Genomic DNA, 25,172 nt, shown 5'->3' on the forward strand with positions numbered 1-25,172 from the left:
ATTGACTGACTACACCACATCACTTCAAGCTTTCCTCCACAGTCATCCTTTCCTCTGACTCTCTTCTGATTCCTTCCATTTGTAAGGACACTTGTGAGTATACTGACTCTCCCTGGATAATCTATGATAATCTCCTCATCTAAATGTCCTTGACCTAACTGAATCTGCAAAATCCCTTTTCCATGCATGAAAACATAATCAGGGGTTCCAGGGATTATAATCTGGGCTCCACTCATTGGAGACATTTCTTGGGAGATGCTCATCAAATTCAACATCTGATGGGTGCACATCATACAGACAGGACACTTGAACATTTCATTATATTCTTAACATCTTTAAAGCTACCTTTGAAACCAACAATAAAGTTAAGAAGATAATTAATTTTCAGAAATTTCCAATTTTTTACATGAAGTTATCTTTCATTTCAGTGTCTCAGTTGTGTCTGACTCTGTGTGACCCCATGAACCACAGCACACCAGGCCGCCCTGTCCATCACCATCTCCCGGAGATTACCCAAACTCATGTCCATTGAGTCAGTGATGCCAACCAACCATCTCATCCTCTGTCGTCCCCTTCTCCTCCTGCCCTCAATCTTTCCCAGGACCAGGGTCTTTTCCAATGAGTCAGTTCTTCGCATCAGGTGGCCAAAGTATTGGAGTTTCAGCTTCAACATCAGTCCTTGCAATGAACACCCAGAACTGATCTCCTTCAGGATGGACTGGTTGGATCTCCTTGCAGTCCAAGGGACTCTCAAGTGTCTTCTCCAACACCATAGTTCAAAAACATCAATTCTTCTGTACTCAGCTTTCTTTGTAGTCCAACTCTCACATCCATATATGACTACTGGAAAAACCATAGCCTTGACTAGACGGACCTTTGTTGACAAAGTAATGTCTCTGCTTTTTAATATGCTGTCTAGGTTGGTTATAACTTTCCTTCCAAGGAGTAAATATATAACCACTTAACTCACTGCTACCAAACTACTTTATTGTCTCTGCTGATATGAAGCAGAAGACAAAATTTAAAAATTATCTAGGGTATTTATCATTTTCAAAATGTATTTTTATTCTCTTCATTCACAAGATGCCTCTTCTAGACCCTATAAAAATATAAATAAGCAGTACTTATTAAATGGTTGAATCATACATTAATCACATATTAATAAGCACAGGGACTCCTGGAGTAAGCAGATTTTCAATAACTTGTGAAGATTTAAATAAATGTATCCATATAAATTATTTAATATAATAAAATTTTATAATAATATAATCAAATTTTAGGATTCCCCCCAGAAAACGAAAATTAAAGCATGGTTATCTCCTTTATTCAAAATCCCATCATCCTGCTACTTAATGAGATGACACCATAAGATAATAATTAACAGGAAATATGAGTCAGTTGTCAAGAACATGTGCTCAATATAGCTAACACCCACTACCACTAAGTCTCATCCCATCCAATGATGTGAGGATCTCAGCACAGCACACAACACACATTTTCTTCTCTAACTTCCAAGTCAGTGCTGAGGGATGCAGAGGAAGAGAAATAAGCACCCTGTTAGCAGTGATTCAAGGGACTCGGTTTCTGTTCAAAGTCAGAAGAGGACACTGCCCTGGCAGGAATGCTTCAGCAAAGGAAAAACACAGAGGCTGTTTTGTTTGTTTGTTTGTTTGTTTTAGAATTATGTTTTATTTGAAGGAATTTCTGAGGATGTAAACCCAGAAGACAGCCTCTCAGCTCTGAGGGACTGCTTGTAAGAGGTAAGGGAGGGTCCAGGGTAAATAGGAATTTTGCAAAAAATCTTCGCAACAAAAACCAGGTCCCTAGACTATTTGCCTTAAGTATTCCCCCTTGCAGTTAGGTATAATGGCTACTGACAAGTACATTTTCTGATGCCTGGGAGGTATTTAGTAGATAGGATGTAGCTTAGGCTTTTTGTTTGTTTGTTTTTCCCCAAAATCTACTCTCAGAGCCAAAATATGTGTCCTCAGAAAATTTGATTCTCTGCTCAGCCACCAGTATAACCCAGAATCAATTAAGTCCTCTAATAGACCAACAAGGAGGTTTTGACCAAGTACTCTGTGGTATCCATGCTCAGCAATAACCAATGGATAGACAAGCACCAGGAGTACAGAGAGAGCAAGCTGGTTTGCAGACACTGGGCATCTTCTTTTACAGAAATATAAATCAAATATTTTAAATATGCAAGGCCTCCTTGCTTCCAGGCATTTCTAGTAACAGATTCAACACGAAAAGGTATTGTATCATCTCAAAGAGATTTTCTACAGTTAGTTAAATTTACCTTGAATATCAAATTGTTTCCTATGCCTAATTTAAGTCAGCAACTCAGAATTACTTTTTAAATATTATCAGCTAACTAATATAACCTACCAAAATTAATAACATGGTGAAATTTTTTAAAAAAATGACAGTCTGGGTGTGGTAGGCATAATCATGGCCCCCTAAAGAAGTATATGGACTAAGTCCTGGCCCTGAGACTATGATACCTTCATGGCAGGAGAAACTTTGCAGATGTCACTGAGATGGGAAGATTATCCAGGTGGCCTCTGGTGTAATTCCAAAGATCCTTATAAGTGAAACAAGCATAAGGGGAAGAGAACAGGAGGAGAAGAAAATATGACAACCAAAGCCAAGGTCAGAATGATGAGATTGCTGACTTTGAAATTAGAAAGAGACCTTGAGCCGAGGAAGCCTCTGAAAACTGGAAAAGGCAAGGAACTAAACACTTCCCTAGAGTCTTCAGAAAGCCCTGTAGAGACTTTGGTTTTAACCACACAAGACTATTTCAGATGTCTGAACTTTAGAACTGTAAGGTAATACAGTGGTTGTTTTAAGACACTAAGATTGTAGTAATTTGTTCCAGCAACAATAGAGCTAATACAATGGGCAAACTATCCTTTTAGTAAATTATATTTTAACACAGCTCTAAGATTTCCCCACTGATTATATGCCACAAGGTCTATCTTTCTATTTCTCAGTGTTAAGTACTGTCTCATCTTTTCTAGTAGGAAGTCAGTTTGGCTGCTCACTGGGACCATAGGTGTGATCCATTTGGAAATCCTTAGGATCAGGTATTGCACTGGATCTTTTTTTTTTAATCTATTTTTTTTATTAGTTGGAGGCTAATTACTTCACAACATTTCAGTGGGTTTTGTCATACATTGACACGAATCAGCCATAGAGTTACACGTATTCCCCATCCCGATCCCCCCTCCCACCTCCCTCTCCACCCGACTCCTCTGGGTCCTCCCAGTGCACCAGGCCCGAGCACTTGACTCATGCATCCCACTTGGGCTGGTGATCTATTTCACCATAGATAATATACATGCTGTTCTTTCGAAACATCCCACCCTCACCTTCTCCCACAGAGTTCAAAAGTCTGTTTTGTACTTCTGTGTCTCTTTTTCTTTTTTGCATACAGGGCCATCATTACCATCTTTCTAAATTCCGTATATATGTGTTAGTATACTGTAATGTTCTTTATCTTTCTGGCTTACTTCACTCTGTATAATGGGCTCCAGTTTCATCCATCTCATTAGAACTGATTCAAATGAATTCTTTTTAACGGCTGAGTAATATTCCATGGTTGTATATGTACCACAGCTTCCTTATCCATTCATCTGCTGATGGGCATCTGGGTTGCTTCCATGTCCTGGCTATTATAAACAGTGCTGCGATGAACATTGGGGTGCACGTGTCTCTTTCAGATCTGGTTTCTTCAGTGTGTAAGCCCAGAAGTGGGATTGCTGGGTCATATGGCAGTTCTATTTCCAGTTTTTTAAGAAATCTCCACACTGTTTTCCATAGTGGCTGTACTAGTTTGCATTCCCACCAACAGTGTAAGAGGGTTCCCTTTTCTCCACACCCTCTCCAGCATTTATTGCTTGTAGACTTTTGGATAGCAGCCATCCTGACTGGCGTGTAATGGTACCTCATTGTGGTTTTGATTTGCATTTCTCTCATAATGAGTGATGTTGAGCATCTTTTCATGTGTTTGCTAGCCATCTGTATGTCTTCTTTGGAAAAATGTCTGTTTAGATCTTTGGCCCATTTTTTGATTGGGTCATTTATTTTTCTGAAATTGAGCTTCAGGAGTTGCTTGTATATTTTTGAGATTAATCCTTTATCTGTTTCTTCATTTGCTATTATTTTCTCCCAATCTGAGGGCTGTCTTTTCACCTTACTTATAGTTTCCTTTGTAGTGCAGAAGGTTTTAAGTTTCATTAGGTGCCATTTGTTTAGTTTTGCTTTTATTTCCAATATTCAGGGAGGTGGGTCATAGAGGATCTTGCTGAGATTTATGTCGGAGAGGGTTTTGCCTATGTTCTCCTCTAGATGTTTTATAGTTTCTGGTCTTACATTTAGATCTTTAATCCATTTTGAGTTTATTTTTGTGTATGGTGTTAGAAAGTGTTCTAGTTTCATTCTTTTACAAGTGGTTGACCAGTTTTCCCAGCACCACTTGTTAAAGAGGTTGTCTTTTTTCCATTGTATATCCTTGCCTCCTTTGTCAAAGATAAGGTGTCCATAGGTTCGTGGATTTATCTCTGGGCTTTCTATTCTGTTCCATTGATCTATATTTCTGTCTTTGTGCCAGTACCATACTATCTTGATGACTGTGGCTTTGTAGTAGAGTCTGAAGTCAGGCAGGTTGATTCCTCCAGTTCCATTCTTCTTTCTCAAGATTACTTTGGCTATTCGAGGTTTTTTGTATTTCCATACAAATGCACTGGATCTTAATGCTCCTCATTCAGCTTAGCAAACTGTCTGCTAAATTTCACTGGAAATGTAGCAAGCTCACTGAGTTCCATTGCAAAAACCAGCAGTATGCATGCTTGGTAAGCTGCTTCAGTCATGTCTGACTCTTTGTGACCCCCCATACTGTAGCCCACCAGGCTCCTCTGTCCATGGGATTCTCTAGGCAAGAATACTGGAGTGGATTGCCATTCCCTTCTTCAGGGGATCTACCTGACACACGGATCGAACCCGTGTCTCTTAAACATCTGCATTGGCAGGCAGTTTCTTTACTACTAGCAAGTGGGTAGCCATTCCTTTCTTTGGGATCTTTCTAACCCAGAGATCCAATCTGGATCTCCCACACTGCAGGTAGATTCTTTACTTTCTGAACCACCAGGGAAGCCCAAAAGATAGCAGTAGATGATATAAGCTCTCATGCAATTGCAACTGCATTATTCTCACCAAATACAGCTTGATGGATATGACAGTGTTACATGAAACACATTAATTACTGAAATTATATTTGTCAGAGCAATAAATATCTACCTTTGATGCTAGAGAATATATGATTTGAAGCAAAAACTTTAATACACCTTATGTTAATTATTTACAAGGATTCACAAACACTGTGCTCTAAATGAGCATATAAATATATACATGTAGTCGCATGGAGACATATATGCAGTGAGAGAGGTCTGTAGATTATAATGATTTGGGAGGATGCTTCTACACAACTAATAAGCCTTAAAATTTCATCTTCCATATGCGGTTCATTTTGGAGAGCTATCACTTCCATTGAAATGACTTTTCTTTTGTCTATCCCTCCTGCAATATTATAAAATGCTCAAAGACAAAGGCCACATTTTATTTGTCTTATTTGTCATGGCACTATATATCATAATGGCTATTAGATGGTCAATAAACTAGTGGATGAAGTTACAGAACTTCCATAATATAAATGCCTAGGCAGTAAATCAAGAAGATGCTAAGGACAGAGAATTATTTAATCTGCTAGTGGTTTTAAAAAAGGTCTCAATCCCATAGTTCACTTGTCAACAAGTGAGCATCAAGAGAGACAGGTTGTCCACAGTTTCAGATCTAATTTTTGCCTTTTGTTCCCAGTTAAGGCAGTCTTTCTGTTGCTTACTTAAACTGATTTCTCCTAAATAAAAATGACTCAAGGACTAACTATTATGTGTGATTCTGTAGGCACACACATAATATACATAATCTTTGTGTGTATACAGGTGTATACATACACACACACACACACACACACACATATATATACACCTATAATGTGTGTGTGTGTGTGTCTGTTTGTGTGTGTGTATAATTATATACATCCTGGGAATCCCTAATGTCTTCATTGCATCACACCCTGTAGTTTAGTTTCCAGCATCCAACCATTTGACTGGTTTTTCACAACGTTCCTCTCAAAGTTTATATTTATTAGCTTGTCATACTTCTTGACCTATATACCTATTTCTTTTAGTAGTCAAAATGTTTCTAATCTGTTTTAAGAATTCTTTCAAGTCATCATAGCCTCTAACAAAAACATAAGATCACAGTGCCCATTTTATTCTGCAAGTAGAATTCCATAATACATTCTCAGGATGTGGCACCAGTAATTCTTCTCTCTTTCTAGAATCCTTTCAGAGACAAAATTCATTACTTGTGTAGGTTTAGGTTATACATCTCACGGCCACAGAAGCACTGTTCATATCACAGTCCTCAGAGACTGGCATACTATTTATTGCCACAATTAGTGAATGGTGACTAAGCATCTTAAAGAATGGACAACTAATCCCACGATGCACAAAGGTGGCATGCTGGCTAGTGGGTGCTGCTTATAATCTGATCATCACTGACTCAGAAAGGGCAAACTTCAGCCTTCAAGCCTGATGTAAAAACAGAAACCAAAGTTGCTTTAGTGAGGTAAAAACTTAGCTGAACAAGATATAGGCATCGATTGTTTTCAGTCATTGTACAATGGACAGAAGAAACAGGGAACCTTGAGAGAAAGGAAACAAGTTAGCACATGAGGACCCATTTTCTGCTTGGTTGCGTTATTGAATCATGGGCACCGGAAGAGGGAGTCCAAGCAAATCCTCCAGGTCTTGCTGAGTTGAGGATACAGAAACCATGGAGGAGCATGCTGAGATTGCACAGCAAAGTTGCAGACAAATAGTACAAGGGGAAAAAGCTTCAGAAACGTGCTTGGGGTACTCTTGCATTTTTGCTGAGAACTAATCAGTCTATGTATAGAGTTCAAGTTCGTGAGGCTGAACAAAGGATAGTCCATAACTTGTAAGCTGAACAATCCCAGAGATAAGAGAAAGTAGAAAGACATTTGATCAGGCCACTGAGGGTCCCTGGTGATAATCCACGGGGTCATGCATTAGTACTAGAGCTAAACTCTATCTGGAGTGAAGCCTACTCTAGGCCAACCATAACAAATCTTAACAAGAGGCCTTAAAGAGATCAAGCAGATCTGCTAGTAGCTTAAACTGCTGCCAGATGAAAGGACAGACTCTTTCAAGGAAAACAACAGTGCAGACATGACTCCAACATAAAAGTACTGAGCATGGCAAGAAGCAAGACAACATGAGCCACAATCAGGAGTAAATCAGACAACTGAAACAAATTCAGAAACGAGAAGGGTTTTCTCTGGGAACTCAGGAAAAAGGATGTTATTGGAGCTCTTATACCAATATTTAACTATTTTGATATTGAACATAATAAACTAGCAAGCAATAAAAAGCAAAGTGCAAAAGACTCTCCTTAGTATACAATAAGAAAAAATAGGATTTAAGAAATATGTATGCACGATCTTCTGTGCAAAAGATATCAATATGCAGGAAACATAATTTTGAAACCTTTGAGACAGTTCACCCTCAGAGCCCAGCTGGAAATGAAACATGACAGAAGAGGAAGAAATGACACTTTGTTGAGTATATTTTGAGCTATGACTCTTAGAATGGTGATAATGTTTCCCATAATCTCAAGCGATTAAAACCTGTCAGAATACGGTATATACAAAATAAAATTCAAAAGGTAACAAACTTAACTCTATTACAAAATGATAAATATAATCACATTGATTAGACTGGGGCAGAAAAGAACCAGCCAAAGAAGTCTTAAACACACACACAAATTGACTGTATCTGTAAGGCTAAAGACAAAAAAGAACTGTGTGAACAATATTAGACTCCAGTTTGTAAATGTGCTTTTCACAAGGTTATGAGTTTGTAGATATGAAATTACTTTGTGTGTGTGCTAGGATTGAGCAAAAAGTAAATATATGGTGGATAATGAAAGCCTGGGCATCTACTGTCAGAAAATAGTTATTGATACAAATGAGGGAAAAGGGAAGGCTAGAATGAATGCTGTAGTGTTAGACTAGGGGGAAAAGCATATGGTATGTTTTTAGTACTCAGACAAGTAGATAAATGTAGAAACATAGATGTATATGAGTGTATGAGTTGATATACATATATATTTCCTACCTCCTCCAGCAAAAGGGCCTAGAAGCAATACCACTGAAGTAACAATGAGAATATTGTTCCTAATTAAAGGAGTCAAGATCCTTGGAGAAACATTTGGCATCAGGATCGGGAAAGGAAAATGTAAGATGAGTCGGGGATATTTTGATGCCAGAAAGTAAGAAAGTGCTCCCAGAATGATGATGGAGATATTTGAAGAAGACACAGAACCCAACCCGAAGGAGCTCTCATAGCAAAATCTGGGAAATTTTGAGCTGTAAAATAATAAAGATAGTTAGATTTATAACCTCGAGAAGAAGATAAGATATCCACGAGTCCATACTAATCTAAATAATTGAATATGTCAACAAAAAAGGGGAAGAATCACAAGGGCCAGCTCTTTCTTACAGTAAAACTTTCATCACTGAATATAGAAGGAGTAAAGAAAATAGAAAATCATTCATTTTCAGTAATAATCATCACAAGGCAGAACCTTTGAGAAATATTAAAATCAGTGTGACACAGGCACATTGAGAAGCTGTCTGCACAGTGTGAGGCATCTCCCACAATATGCGTCATTATGAAATGGCACACTTACAGTGGAGGTGCCGCCTTAGCCAAGTGATCACATTGAATGCTACTCGTCACAAGATACATCAAAGACATGGAGTTTCTTATATGATGCGTTGAGCAGGACATAACATCCATTCTGTGGTGTTTTTTACCAAAAAAATATTTAATTTTAATGTAATTGTGAGAAAACGCCAGAAGAATTAAAGTTGAGAGATATTCTACAAAAATAAATGACCTGCCCAATTTTGGTACTCTTTTTTTTTTTTTCATTTTTCAAATGTCTGAATAAGACTAAGGAACTGTCAGAAGACATGGTGACATGACAACTAAATGAAATGAGACAACCTAATTTATATTATGGACCAGAAAAAGGACATTAGTAGGATATATAGAAGAATACTCTATCATTTGGCAGGATGCAAAGTGTTGCAGAATAACCCATGAGTCAAAGGAAAAAGAAAAGCACAAGGGAAATTGGAAAATAGCTTTAGAAAATGAAAATATAATAAAAATTGTGTGGTGCAGCTAAAATATTTCTTACGGGAAAATGTATAGATTTAATATTCTTATATTGAACATATAGAATCTATTATCTTAAGATAATAGATTAAGGTTCTACCTTAAGAAGCTAAAAAATGAAGCATAAAGTAAACCCAAATTAAGTATAAGAAAGAACATTTTAAAAGATAAGAGCATCCTTGGTGGCTCAGATCATAGAGAAAATTAACAGAAACATAAATCGGTAATTTGAAGGAAAAAAATGAATCTGAAAAATGTCTGGCTAGATTTATCAAGAAGAAAATGGAAAAGTCACAGATTTTAGCTATCAGGAATGAAACAGAAAGAATATAACTACAGAACCTACAGACATTAATCTGATAATAGGGATGTTATGAAATCTTTAGGCAAGTACATTTGGCAGACTAGATGACATGCCAAATTCTTTGTAAAACCCGAGTTTTTAACTACTAAGAATATTTGAATTTTACTTTAAAAGTTCCCTACAAATAAAATTCTAGACTACATAATTTCTCTGATGAATTCTGCTCAACTTTAAGGAAGTAGAGCAATAATCCCAAACAAAATGTTTTGGAAAATAGAAGTGAAAGAAACACTTCCTAACTGATGTTACAGGGCCAGTATTACTCTGTTAAACCAAGACAAAGACATTTATAAGCAATCAAACTGCAGACTAATATCCTTTATAAACATAGATCAAAACTCCCTTAAAACATAATAACAAATTGAGCTTGAGAATATGTAAAATGAGCAACTGGAGTTTCTAATAGAATTGCAAGGTTGAATAATAGCTCATAAAAATCAATTTTGTTCACCTTATTCATTATTTGAACAGAAAAATTATATGATCAGTTCAACAGATGTAAGAAAAAATTAAAACACTTAAACACTCAATATGTTAAAATTATCTAGCTAAAAATAGAAAGTAAGTTCCTCAGCCTAATAGAGAGCATGTCTAAAAACCCTGTGCCAAGCATTTAGTGCTGAAAGAATTGATTTCCCCCTGAAATTGGAGATAAGGCAAGGATGTTCTTATCACTTATTTGACTAAAGGCCTTGAGCAGTAAGACTAGACAAAAAATAGAAAATGTATCGACTATACAGGAAAGAGCGGTAAAACTATATCTACTACAATATAGAGGAATAAACTAGTGATATGTCCAACAGTATGAATGAATCTCAAAAACTTTCTAATTACAAAACGCTAAGCACAAAACAGTCCAGTCTATTTATATGAAAGTTCCTAAGAGACAAATCTACTTCAGAGTAACAGAATGGTGTTGGAGATAGGAAAGATAACTGGGAAGGGGTATAAGGGAAAGTTTTGGAGTGAAGGAAATAACATCCTGTTTGTGCCAGGAGCTACCTGGATAATTACATCTGTCAAAATTCACCAAGCTATACATTTAAAACAGTAATATTTATTTTATGTAAATTACATTTCAATAGAGTTGATTTTTTTTTAAAGTGTTTCCCAGGGTGACCAAAATAGGGAGATAAAGAAGAAAAGTGTTTTGAGATAGCTACTAGGAGCTTGCTTTTTGCAGCAACTCTGCTTTCCAGCAGGCTGTGGTCTTTAAGGATACTGTCTGCCCCGAGTGTGCTGCCAGCGCTTCAGCACCAAAGGCTTCTGCCTCCTTGGAGGCAGGAGTGGGTAGAGTATCCTGGGGAGGGTAGAGGTATATTAGGGCTCCAAATGTACATTCTCTTTCCAAAGTAAGTTTATTAAGCCAACAAAAACAAACCAGAAAGCTAAGTAAGTCCAAAGCATCTTCTCATACAATTTTGTAACGAATTAAGTGAAAATTTCAACCAGTGAAATTTGGCTTATATAGTTCTTCCCCTAACAGGATTAACTTTTGGATTGCGGGCCAAACCTCGTATCACTTGTTTCCTCTTTTCTCTCCTTCCTGCTGTCTTTCCTTCTTCCCTTCCCTGTCTTCCTTTCTCATCTTCTTCCTTCTTTGCTTCCTTCCTCTCCTCCTCTTTCTTCCTTATTCTTTTTCTTCATGGTTTTGTTTGCCATACATTAGGAAAAATAGAACTGGGCTGGAAAGTTTTAAGAAGGGGTTCCTGGCAGGCTCATTCTTGCCCCCACGTGATCCCTGTAGTTGGCACTATTTCCTCACTGGCACTTTCGTACTTGAGTAATTAATGTTTGAAGGAAAAGCCTGATCTGTTTTTGTCATGGACTATGTTCCAAGGTATTTTACTGGAAACATAGCAGGACTGCTATAGTGTGTAAAACATTAGGAATCTAAAACTATTCCTTTCCCAATTTTGCCCTAGTAGCAACTATGCACCCTGATTAAATTATGACTCTTATTTGAAATACTAATGTGCATAACTAAGAAATAGGATGCCTAATGATTGTCATTCTGATCTCAAAAAGTTACTGAATATGAGAGAAGTGATCAAGGGAAGCTTTGTGAAATGCTCAGAAGCATACAATGAAACCAGATTCATCATCCTGCCATTTAGAATTTTAATGTTTCAACTGTTTTTAATACTGTTTAATATAAAAATTAACCTATTTAGAATCTATGGAATATGATTACTTTGTTTAAGAAGAAATTATAAGTCATCTGTGAAGTGTTCAGTTACACTGTATGTGTATCCCCTAAATTTATACATTAAAGTCCTAAATCCCATGGTGATGATATCTGAATGTATGGACATAGGCAGGGAAATAGGTTAGGATGAGATCATGGGGGATGGGGTAAGACCCTCATGGTGGAATTAGTGTCCTTATAAGAAGAGCTCTCTCTTTCCTCCATGTGAAGACACAGTGAGAAAGTAGCCATCTGCAGTCCAGAGAGACTTCTCACCAGACACCTACCCTTCCAGTACCCTCAGCTCAGACTTCCAGCCTCCAGAACTGTGAGAAATATATTTCTGTTGTTTAATCCACCCAGTCTATGGTGTTTTAACAGTTTGAGTGGACGAATATAAGTGGTGAGAGAGACCATCATTTCCTTTTGACCTTAAATATGAATATATAAAACTAAATTTTTATATAATTTTATATAATTACATGAATATGTATGTAATGACGTTATACATATCTTTTGACAAAATCATGCTTATATTATAAACAATTTTGCCTCTGATTTTAACAACCAACACAATATAGATGTTTTCTCGTGTTAATAAATATTGCCTGATATTCTCTTTCACTGTTTGCATGACATATCATCATAAAGATTGTCAGGTTCTTTTAAGCCATGCTTTTGGCTATCTAGATTATATCTGACTTTCCATTACTATATGGTATTATGTTATGAATCAACTTAGTAGTTAAGTTTTTGTCTAAACATGTGATTGTTTCCTCACACTAGAATATCAGAGTTGATTCACTTTTAAAATTATCACAGCACATACCAAATACATATCAAAAATATTATACTTATTTGTACTTCAAACAATTAGTTAATAAACGTGACTATCTCACTGAATTTTACAATGTCTAGTTCCCTGCAGCTGAATGTCAAAGGAGAGAGTACATAAATGTCCCATCGGCCCTGAGCACCATCCACACTTACTTTTCCTGTCTCATTCCACCCTCAACAGTACCCAGTACTATTCCTCAATTTTCATTACTAAGAGGATGAGTGAAAACTGTGTGCTCTTTTTTTTGTACTATTATTACAAATGAAGGCACAGGTAAGAGTGAAAAGTCATTCCTATGTTTATGTTTAGATTTCTTCCTCTATAATTTTTTATAAATTTTAATCAATTTTCATTTCTTAAGAGTTTTAAAATTGCCACTTGAAATGTTAAAAGTCTTTTGCAGAGAAATGATTAATGTTATTATTAAAACTAGGCAAAACATTCACAAATTTATAGCAGATGAATAATAAATATTATTAATCTACAGAGTTTTGTGAATAGCTTTTCCCAATTTGTCACTTTAACTTTTAGCTTTTTCTTGTACACAAGTTACAACCAGGTGTTTTTGTAAGGTGGAGTTCAACTTACCTGTGACTGTGACTTCTTTTCTGCCCAGAAGAGAGAGCAGAAACTATACCTCAATTCTAGGGTACCACTGTCATTTTTGTTTCCTCTACATCTTTCTGCCATCACACTGTGAACAAGTGAAGTAAACATTGAGGCTCCAAACTCACTTAAAACTATATAGATCATTTTAAACAATTAAACAAGGAGATTCGTTAAGGAGGGTAAATGATCAGAAAGTAAGTGTTTGCCAGAGGAGACAAATGGGAAAGGAAGCACAAAAAAGAACAACTAAAACACTGTCATCATTTTGGGGGCACAATTAAATCTGAAAATTAGCAAGACAGCTAGAACTTAACTTACATTTTGGAAGTTTATAATGATAAGTAAAAAACTGATCGACAGTCTGTGGTGTGACATAGTTTCTTCTCTGGTGTCTTCAATGCCTGTAGTTTCATATTTGAGTGATAAAAGGTTGGAAATTATAGTGCTACTACTGGTATTTGTTAATGAACCTTTAAATTGGCCATCACTGTTATAACCTGTTTATGTTGGCTTGGCTGTGGTGGCTCTTTTATTGAAATAGATAACACAATTAATTTACTTCAATCTTCTAAAATATTTGGATTTTATCCAAAGAAAATGACTGTCAGAAATAATGCCAGATTTGGGACCAGCAACAGGAAAACTCTACACATATCACCAACCAAAAGTGCCAGTTGTAAAAGGAGGGGGAAATTGTTGTAAGGGAGAAAGTGAAAGTCGCTCAGCCCTGTTCGATTCTCTGTGGCCCACCATGGACTGCTGGAGTGGGTAGACTTTCCCTTCCCCAGGGGATCTTATCTTCCCAACCCAGGGATTGAACCCAGGTCTCCTGCATTGCAGGCAGATTCTTTGCCAACTGAGCTATCAGGTGAGGGAGGGGGCACATGCATATCACTCACATGGCTAAGAGAAAAAGAAATCAAATTAATACAAAATTGGTGTCAGACCTAATGAACAACACAGGTTGCTTCCACCACTATGTCAATCTTTGGTCTTGTGAGGGGTTGATGATGTTTTTCAGAAAAATCTTTTTTTCACTTTGTGCCTACTCAAATGTCATACCATACTGACCACTGTATAAGAAGCACGTTTTTCATATAAAAAGGTTATGGTGCATTGCAACCACTAGATACATCCTAGACTTAACAGTAAAAAGCAAACATTCTCATAGACTATGAGACATAAAGCAAAATTATATTTCCCATGCCCGAAAGATTTTGAATTTGAGATGCTTTCTGATAATTTTCATTTTCAAAAACTACTGTCAGTTTTAGCCGTTGACTTTTTGCCGTTAACTTCTAAGTAAGAAGGTGAAGCAAAGGTGGTGTTGACTTAGTTTAGAACAGGGCTTAATAAAATGTCATATATTTGCCACTGTTTGCCCTGATAGCTGAATGTTTGTTTTCAAGGTTAATCAAAATAGAAAATAACTTTTTACAAAGACATCAGAATAAAAGAAAGTAAACCTAGTTCTCATTGTTTTATATAAAAGACATTGTTTTATCTTCTGATATGAAGCATAAAATGTAGAGAGCCAAAACTTTTTAAGGATTAAATTTTTATTTTCGCTTTTATATACATATCTCCATGTATATATATTGAATTATTTGATACTTTATCTTCTTTGAAGGTGAATTGATTTTGATTGCTTAAAGTCTAGTTTCTCTATCAATTTCTTAAAGAGGAGAAAGTCTCTATCAAAATCTTTATTTTTCCAATTATCTGTTTCTTTAATCCTGTTCATTTTTGCTTCATATTTTTAAACTTTATTCTTAAGCACATAGTTATGATAATTTTGTCTTCCTAATGAAATGAGTTATCATTGTGAAATCTCTATTTTTAGGAATACAATTTGTGTTAAGGTCAGTTTTATCTATTATTAACACTGCCACTACAGTCTTCTTTTCCTACTCTTGGCGTGCTAAATGTATTTCTCCTCATTAGCCATTTACTAAGTAAATCTCTTATTAACAGAGCTGTGCTTATCTTAGAATTGCAGCACTTTTCTATGTATTATTACTTAAACTGTATCTGTTATATGACTTATTGTTGGGTCTTTTATCCATTTGGACAGTTTTTAATTTGGGTGTTTAGTTTCTTAGTGTTTAATATAATTATTGATATGATTCAATTTAGATCTGCCATGCAGTTTTTTCATTTATTCCCCTTTTTTTGTTACTCTGTTCCCCCTTTTCTCATTTGTTTCTGATTTTTGAATACGTATAAAATTTTATTTTACCTACTATCTTAATAACTATAGTTTTTTCCCTTTCTTTTTTTCTTAACTTGATGGATTACAGTGCACATATTTAGTTTTTTCCTAACCAACATAGAGTTAAAATTGCACCACTTCATGTAAATTGTAGACACAGTACAACTACATATATAAATTAGCCTAAACAGATTATAAATTCAATGAACTCCATTTTTTACCGTAAAAGTATATAAAGAGAAATACAGTTTTCCATTTACCCTTATTTTTACCATTTCTTTCTGAGGATCCAATTTGAATTTGGTATCATTTCTTCAGCCTGAATGAATCATTTTAGCTTGATTTAGCATTTCTTAAGATGTCAGTCTGCTGTTATTTTTTATTCACATATTTCAAACTTCTCTTACTGAATTTAGAATTATTATAGCTTCTTGATAAATTGGCCTCTTTATTAATATATAACGTCTCTCTTGGTCCTGGCATTTTTCCTTGTTCTGAGGTCAACTTGGTTTGATACAATATGAGCACTCCAGCTTTCATCTAAGTGGTGTTTTCATATTATAACTTTTTCCATTCTTTAACATTTATATTTTAATACTTAAAGTGGGTTTCCTGTAGACAACATGTATATATAGGTTTTGGTTTTCATCCAATCTGACAATATTGACTTTTAATTGAGGTATTTGGGCCAGTGTTATCCAATGAAAATAAAATGTGAGCCACAAATATTAGTCACATGTATGTAATTTTTAAAAAATTTAGTAGACACACCAAAAAGGGTTAAAATACTCTTTCAATACTTTGCTTTATTTATTCAAATATATCCAAATATATTCTCATTTAAACAATCAATATAAAAATATATTACTGAGTATTTTACATTAGATTAACTCATACTAAGTTTTTGATAGCCAATGCATGTTTTATACTCATACCACATTTCAATTTGGCCTAAACATATATGTCCCTAATACCTAAATGTGACTTTGGTATTGGATGACACAATATATTCAGTGTGGCTATCAATAAGACTGAAGTTAAAGCTATTTTCTATTTGTTCCATCTCATCTTTCTCTTATTAAATATTTCTGCATTTTTATATTAATGATGTTATGAGATTAATTATATGATTCTATTGTATCTTTACTCTTAGTTAGCTCACATTGTTCCTTTTTCTTATTAGTAATTGCTTTAGAGTTTACCATATTCATCTTTAACTTATCACAGTCTAAATTAAGATTATGTTATTATCACTTCAAATACAGTATAAAAATCTTATAAGAGTGTAACTCCATATTCACTTTTCCTCTTTGGTTGTATTGTTGTCATAAGTTTTATTTCTGCTAATTCTATAAACGAAACCATGCATTATTACTTCTTAATAATAAATGTCAAGTATATTTGTTAATAATGACAAGGAAATGATCTGCTAAAGTGAGAACATATATCTTCTTTAAATATTTGAATGTTTATTTAAATATTTTGGAGAAGGAAATGGTAACCCTCTCCAGTATTCTTGCCTGGAGAATCTCCATCGACAGAGGAGCCTGCCAGGCTGCAGACCATGGGGTTGCAGAGTCAGACATGACTTAGCAACTGAACAACATTCAAATATTTACCATTTCCAGCATTCTCACTCTTTTTGCAGATTCAAATATACGTTTGGTACCAATTAACTTCTGTTTGAATATTTTCCTTAAGTATTACTTTTAGTAGGAATCTTCTTAATTCTCACAATTTTTTTTTTTTTTGGTCTGAAACATATTTTTGCCTGTAAGTTTGAAGAATATTGTGATACATGCAATAATTCTAGGTCAAGAAATATTTTTCATTTAGCATCTTAAAGATCTTATGCCATTGTCTTCTGGTTTTATAGTTTCTGAAGTCTGCTTTCATTTTGATGTATATTTTTCTCTTTGTCATGTGTCTTTTTTCTCTACCTTCTTTTAAGATTTTCTTAGTGTCTCTGGTTTTCAGTGATTTTATTATAAACCTTAGTGTTGGTTTCATTACCACTATTGTGCTTTTGTTATTATTTAAATTATTGAATTTATGTGTCTGTCAGTCATCAAATTTATAAACTTTTCATGACTATTTCATCACATTTCTTTCCTGCCTCATTATTTTTTCTTCTTCTAGGACTCCAGTTACTAATGTGTTATAATACTTGATAATATCCCTCGAATAGTGAAATTTATTTTCATCTTTTTTTATGACTTTTTAACATACTTTTCATTAGCATGCCTTTAAATGTAATGAGGTTTCCTGTGACTTATATACTTATAATAACATTCAGTGTATTTTTTTAAGTATATGTTGTACTTTTAATCTTTAGAAAATCTATCTGAATTTTGTTTACAACTTCATTATGATTATTGTGTCTAAGATCTCATCATGTTCAGGTTTTCTTTTATATCCTTTATAGAGAAGTTCTAATGTTTATCTCAGCTACCTTTTAAATTAGCACACTATATAGAGTCAGTAAGTTTCTAGAAAAAAGTGAGCAGAAAGTACAAAAATTCCAATGTATACTTAATTTCCCCTAAACTAGACAGTTTTCCCCATGTTTAGTATCTCAGAGTAGTGTGGCAAATTTTTTGCAGTTGATAAGCCTATACATATACATTATCATTAGCTAAAGTGTACAGATTACAGTAGCCTTCATTCAGTAGCCTTCATTCTTTGTGTGTATATTTCTATGGGTTTTGACAAGTGCATAATGTCAGGTCTCCACCATTACAGTGTAACATACAGATAGCTTCCCAGGCCTTTGTGCCACCTGCTCATCCCTCACTCCCAGCACCCTAATCCCTGGCAACCACTGGTCACTATTTTTCTTAGTTAATTTGACTAGAGGTTCATCAACTTCATTGATACTTTCCAAGAGCTAGCTTTTGGTTTTGCCACCTTTATTGATTTCTGTTTTAAATTTCACTGATTTCTACCCTAATTTTTTATTATTCGTTTGTTCTTACTTTGCATTTAATTTGCTATTTTTCTAGTTTTCTCACCTTGGGTGACACAGAAATGAAGAGGTGTTTCTGAAGTTGGTTATTTCCCTTTCCCCACATCAAAGGTAAAATGGGGCTGGAGTTTGATATTTCCCTTCTCCTAAGTCAGATAGGCTTTATTAAAATACAAGTCAGTCAGATTTTGGTAAAATAGTAACTTTAGAGGGTATTCTTTGTTAAGGATAATAGGATGCTTTTGGAATATTTCAGAATGCTGCATTCTTCTCACACTGTGGGAATCATGAGGACATCTCTCTCTAATGTTCATCCTCAAAAGCTAGTGGGACTATTGGGGGTAAAACTCTCATAAGCATGAGACAGCTTGTATGACTGGCCTGCCTGGAGTCTCTTAACATTCAAGCTTATCCAAACAGAACTTCCAACAATTCAGCAGTTGCTGTTTAAGTATTTCTAACAGACTTCTGCTCTTAGACTTTTGCTCCTAGTGAAGAAAACACTTTGACTTGCAGTATATGAATCTGTCTCCAGTTGGGGCAGTAGTTTGCCCTGTGACCTTCAATTCTCTGATGTATATCATATATCTAAAAATGATTGCTGATTTTTACTTTGTTCATCTTTTTCTGAAAATGAAGTGAAATTTCTAAGATTTCTATACTGTAGACCATAAACTGGAAGTTGTCCCAGCTTTCCAAACTCTTCATTTGTTAATTCCTTTATGTGCTATTTCTGCATTTATTTCTATCAAATTATATTTCTCCTGATTAAAATCTGTATTTTTCTGTTCCTTTGATTGCCTAGTAATTTTTGACTAGATGCTGGACACTGTGTATTTCATATTGTACAATAAAGGACTTTTTTTTTTTTTAATATACCTTTAAAGAGCACTGTATTTTCACCAGGCAGACAGTTAGGTTACATGTGGGTCATATTAATTTTTCAAAACTTTCTTTTTAACTTTTTAAACATGTTAAAAAAGGTTAAAAAGGAAAGTGGCTTCCCTGGTAGCTCAGGCAGTAAAGAACTGCTTGCAATGGGGGAGACCTAAGATTGATCCCTGGGTTGGGAAGATCATCCCCTGGAGGAGGGCATGGCAACCCACTCCAGTATTCTTGTCTGCAGAATCCCATGGACTGGTAGGCTACAGTCCATAGGGTTGCAAAGAGCTGGACACGACTGAAGCAATGAAGCAGGCACACACAGAGACTTTTAAGGCTAACTTACTTTCACTTGCTTTCACTGCTAAGACCTGATGTATCATGAGGTCTTTCCACTTTGACTTCAAGAACAGAAATTACTTCCATCTTATGTGAACTCAAAAAACTTTCACTCCTGACCTTTCCCAGGTTCTTTCTCTAATTTCAGAGTTTCCCCTAATGTTTGTGTAGATCAGTACTTAACCAAAGACTCAAGGTGACCCTTCTGCAATTTTCCAAAACTTTCTCATTATGCAGCCCCCTCCACTCTCATATTCTGCCCCACATTCACTGTTCATTCCACTTCAGCCTTCCAGAGCTTTTATCTCTGCTTCCTTTACCCTGATTACCTGGCTCCACTTGGGATCCCCATCCCTGTGCTGTCCTTCCAATCATTAAGCTGTAATGTTGATACAACCACATCATGTGCCTCTGCTCTTAGAGATTATCACTCTTCTAAGGGATTCTGGCCCACAGGAGTAGATTTAATGGTCACCTGAGTTAAATTCACCCATTCCAGTCCATTTTAGTTCACTGATTCCTGAAGTATTGATGTTCACTCTTGCCATCTCCTGTTTCACCACTTCCAACTTGCCTTGATTCATGGACCTAACATTCCAGGTTCCTATACAATATTGCTCTTACAGCCTCAGACCTTTCTTTCATCACCAGTCCCATCCACAACTGGGTGTTGTTTTTGCTTTGGCTGCATCCCTTCATCCTTTTTGGAGATATAGCTCCACCGATCAGCAGTAGCATACTGGGCACCTACCAACCTGGGGAGTTAATCTTTCAGTGTCCTGTCTTTCTGCCTTTTCAGTTATCATATACAAAACAGGGCTTCCTCGTGGCTCAGTGGTAAAGAATCCACCTGCCAATGCAGGCGATGGAGATTTGATCCTTGGGTCAGGAAGGTTCCATGGAGAAGGAAATGGCAACCCACTCCAGTATTCTTGTCTGGGAAATCTCATGTATAGAGGAGCCTGGTGGGCTAACGTCCATTGGGTCGCTAAGAGTTGGACACAACTGACAGATTAAATGACAACAACAACAATATACAAGACAACTGAGGAGAAGTGTCATTAAATCAACACTTCCCCCTAATGCGTAGTAAACTATCTAAAAATGGATACATATTGTCTTTAATAATTTTAGTTCAGTGATGAGAACTATTTTTTAATGATCGATACATAGGTCTATATTGTTAGAATGGAGATAGGCGAATTTGCATCATGAACCCACAGACCTTCTTGGGTTGAAAAATGAAAGTGTTAGTTGCTCAGTCATGTCCCACTCTTTGCGTTCCCATGGACTGTAGCCTGGCAGGCTCCTGTGTCCATAGAATTCTGCAGGCAAAAACATTGGAGTGGGTTGTGACATAACCAAATCCAGTTTGCCTTGGATGATTTATAGTGTACTCAAATATCCATGCTCAAATTTCAGCATCATGGAAAAATAACAAAGCCAGTGAAAGAAAATTTACTAAAGGTAGAAGGAAACCATAATACAGTTGGGAAGATGTCCAATGTATCAGTTGATATCCAATGTATCAGTGATGGCAGTGCATCACAGGATACAACAAAGACGCGACAGTGAGCTTAAACTTTAGATATAGGAAACTGAAATTTACTCCAGTTTATAATTCCTCAGAGTAGAATCCCAACCTGGAGAAAAGCTTTGTGAGAAATCTCAAAGAGCTGTATCACTATAGGCAGAATTAAGGACAAGTTTAATAACTTACTTTTAGTTGTGTTGTCAATGGGTTTTGATACAGGGAAGACTGGGAGGACAAATAACTCTCCTGTTCAAGGATTCACTGCACATCTGCATAAGGCAGCATTCTGTAATTAAAAAAAAAAGTTGATAAGCAATTTCAGACTCAGATTCAGCTAAGACTTGAAATGGACAGTCTTCCATATTTGATTCAGAGCAGCCTTCTTTCTTAAGCTCATCTTTTTTTCATTTATAAATCTATAGAAAATAAAATAAATGAAATAAAAACATTCACTACTTAACTAACATTGTCTATTTGGTTGAGTGGGGTTATCATCTCACATATTTCTATTTCCCTAGGCTTTGTGTCCTTATCTTGAGTAATATCTTTGTCACACATTTCTAGCGTATCAAGCATAAGATCTGCAAACCAACATTTTTAGAGAAATATAAGCAATTTACCAGAATTCACAGTCAGTTACCAAACTCTGTATGTCTGGTTTGTGTAGTATTAATGAATTTACACTCTCTTTGGCTTATATAAAACTGAGAATGAGGATGAACGATATTGCATATATTAATAACCAAACATTAAAACAAAATAGACTTATTGCAGATCAAGACTGCCTCCTCCCCTCAGCCTACGATAGCAGATGCAGTTTCTATATAGAGAACATAGTTTTAAAATCTTATCTCAAATGTCCAAGTCTAACTCTTGAGAAAGATAGGTTTGGCACTAAGAGTAATAGCATTTTTTTAGCATCCAATATCTTGTCTCATCAATTATTTTAGTAAAGTTTGCTCTGCAACTGTATTCTCTTCATTCCCAAAATGTCACTGGCAGACTGTAATACAGTTCCTGAACCTTGATTCAAAGCTGGGCAGAAATCTCATGAAAGCTATTTTTTTCCCCCTATAATGTGTAACATGTGGGTTTCTTGGCTTACAAAGAGACTTCAAGAAGGCATGATTCTTTAATAATATACCATAGAGAAAATGTTACTTAAAGTAAGCTTTAAGATAAAAATAATCTAATTATGTAATTATGGATAGAGAAAGAGCTCTCTGTGGTTAGCCTGGATCCAACTATGATAATATGATTTTCATGAAATTGGCACAGTTGACAACTGAGACTGCAGATGTTAGATTGCTCATCATTGGTGGGCTTTCTGTAAGATTTTAATCATGAACAGGCAATGACTACATCAAATACCACTTAAGTTTGAAATCAAACAGACTGTTTCCTATATTAAGTACAATTTAAGGAAACATCACCTTTGATTCATATGTAAATATCTGGCAAAAATCCTTAAGCTACTTGTTGACCCATTTTTCATCTTTGGTAGATGGGAGCATAGTTTGCCAATATAAGAAGCTACTGAATCGCATTGACTTAGGGATCCAATCCAAATCCAGAAGATACTTTAGTTTTTGATATTGTTTACATTTAGCAAAGCACAATTCCCAGTTTCTACCAGGAAAAAAAAAAGGACTTACAGCCCTCTCTATAACAAAGAAACATAAACTACTCAAAACATTTAGGGAGCCAAAAAAGAGGGGAAAAAAAGCCTTCGAATTTCTTTTTGGTGCATGAAGTATACATAACTTTAAAACTTAAGGATTTAACTTTCCTAAATATATGCTTGGATTTAAAGATCACAGGGGGAAATGTGGTCAAAAAATAAGTTTGAGGTTTTATTTCAACTATATTATTTATAAAATAATTCATGAAGACTGATGATTTCAAAACAGAGCCGTGTCATCATTTTCTAATTCATGTAAAACAAATGGCAACATTTTGAACATGTGTCTGTCTTTCATAACATTATGCATTTTTCCCATCCCCGTAAAACCTCACTACATCTATAACAGTATCGTTAACTAATGAAATTGCAGTCATCCAAACAAATTGAGACAACTACAAACTTACTAAAAACTAACTGAATGGGTAATTTTTTCATTGGACATTATTTAAAAATTAAGGTTAGAAAAATATGAATTGGGGCTATTTTCCCTAGAGTCACACTATTCTAACCTGTATTTGTAAGGAATGAGAAATGTACGAAGAAATTCTTTCTTGCTCAAAGATTTACAATGAGGCAGTAACTAAGAAAGAATCAGTCATCTGTGGCCACTTTGAAGTGTCGCAACCTTTTAGTGAAAATGTTTATCTCATTAGAATGTTTATCTTGTTGGAATAAAAATGTGTGTATCTGGACACAAGAAAATTAACTGTGGATATAGAACAACTGTAGATTTACTTTTTGAAACAAAACGTTTTTAGTGAAGAAATACATATGTGAATAAATAGATGGTGGTCAAAAATATGTGGCCTACAGTTTAAAAAAATAGGGAAAAATTACTGTTCTTGTTTCATATTCGAGAATGGCAACCACAGATAAAGTCAATTTTAAGCCTTTATTCCCCCAGTTCTGTAAAATATTTGGTTTGTTAATTTTACGACACTTCAAACAGAAGCCTCCATTGTATAACATTTCATAAAATAAAATTTCCAAAACTGATCTCAATTTATTTGTCCAGCAAACTCTGACTCATTTTATAAGTTGTAATTACTAACACTTTTGAGGACGGTTAAGTTTAAAAGAAAGAATTTCCACATATATGACCTGAATTTGAAGTTTTTTCCTAAATTAATTTCCATGGAAAATATATCACACATTGGAATATAAATTGATAGATTTTTATAGTTAACATCTATTCTTTTCAAAAATACTTCCTAGACTAGAACCAGTCAGTGATTTTCAGTTTTACCTTTTAGTGCCAGATAATAACCCTTCTTTTTTTTTAAATTTTGGGAACATCTTACTATTGATTTATATATGGCTGTGCTGGGTCTTCGCTGCTGGACGGGCTTTTCTCTCATTGTGGTGTTCAGGGTTCTTATTGTGGTAGCTCCTCTTGTTGCAGAACATGGGCTCTGGACACTCAGGATTCAGTAGTTGCAGCATCAGGGCTCTAGGGCACAGGCTCAGTGGTTGTGGCTCATGGACTTAATTGATCTCTGGCATGTGGGATCTTCCCAGACTAGACACTGAACCTGTGTTTCCTGTATTGGCATGTGGATTCTTTACCACTGAGCAACCAGAGAAGTACAACCCTCCATTCTTATCTTTTGACTTTGTCCAAGTCCATCCACATAACTATGCTTCAGTGAAATTTCACTTTCTTTTATATATTGTTCAATACAATTTATTTCCAGAGAGATACATAGCTATTTTTCCATGGATTAGAAAGAATGACTATAACATTTTTCCCAGTTTTTTTTTTTCCACTTGATTTGTAAGATTTGTTTTGTGACGCAATATATTAAGTAGTTGTGACATTGGCCTATTAAAATCTAAATACTTTAAGGTCAAGCAACATTTAAAATAAGTAATTTCATTAATTCCTTAGCTTTTAGAGGAAGACAAGGTAAAGAAATAGCATTTAGAGTTTATATCAAACTGCCAAGGAAAGGCACCAGGCCTTCTCAAAGCCAACCGCTCTCCTCCATGATTAAAGTAAGATAGCTGACCTGTTAGTTCGGTTCCATTTTCAGTTTTAGCAATGTCTTAATCGGGAAATTGCAAAACAATGTTGTCATGCAAGACTTCCAGGAGTACATCTGTTTCTAATGTACAGTGCATAATTTAATGACGAGACACTTCAGTGGTCTACCCACTGCGAATCTCAGTTGTTAAATATGTCTGGAGCAAGACATCTTTAAATAGTAGGCACTATTTGGTAC

General features: G+C 35.4%; 1 long non-coding RNA gene across 1 annotated transcript in view; it reads right to left on the bottom strand.

Annotated features, from left to right (window-relative positions):
* Window positions 1–25,172, bottom strand: part of LOC136169912 (uncharacterized) — a 45,765-nt gene that overhangs the window by 14,998 nt on the left and 5,595 nt on the right. The window contains exons 2-3 of the long non-coding RNA XR_010663462.1: window positions 21,453–21,552; window positions 13,314–13,419 (exon numbers count right to left, since the gene is read on the bottom strand). This is a non-coding gene — a long non-coding RNA (uncharacterized lncRNA). The remainder of the gene's footprint in view (window positions 1–13,313; window positions 13,420–21,452; window positions 21,553–25,172) is intronic.

The sequence above is a fragment of the Muntiacus reevesi genome, chromosome 5, assembly GCF_963930625.1.
Source record: "Muntiacus reevesi chromosome 5, mMunRee1.1, whole genome shotgun sequence".
Lineage (NCBI taxonomy): Eukaryota > Metazoa > Chordata > Mammalia > Artiodactyla > Cervidae > Muntiacus > Muntiacus reevesi.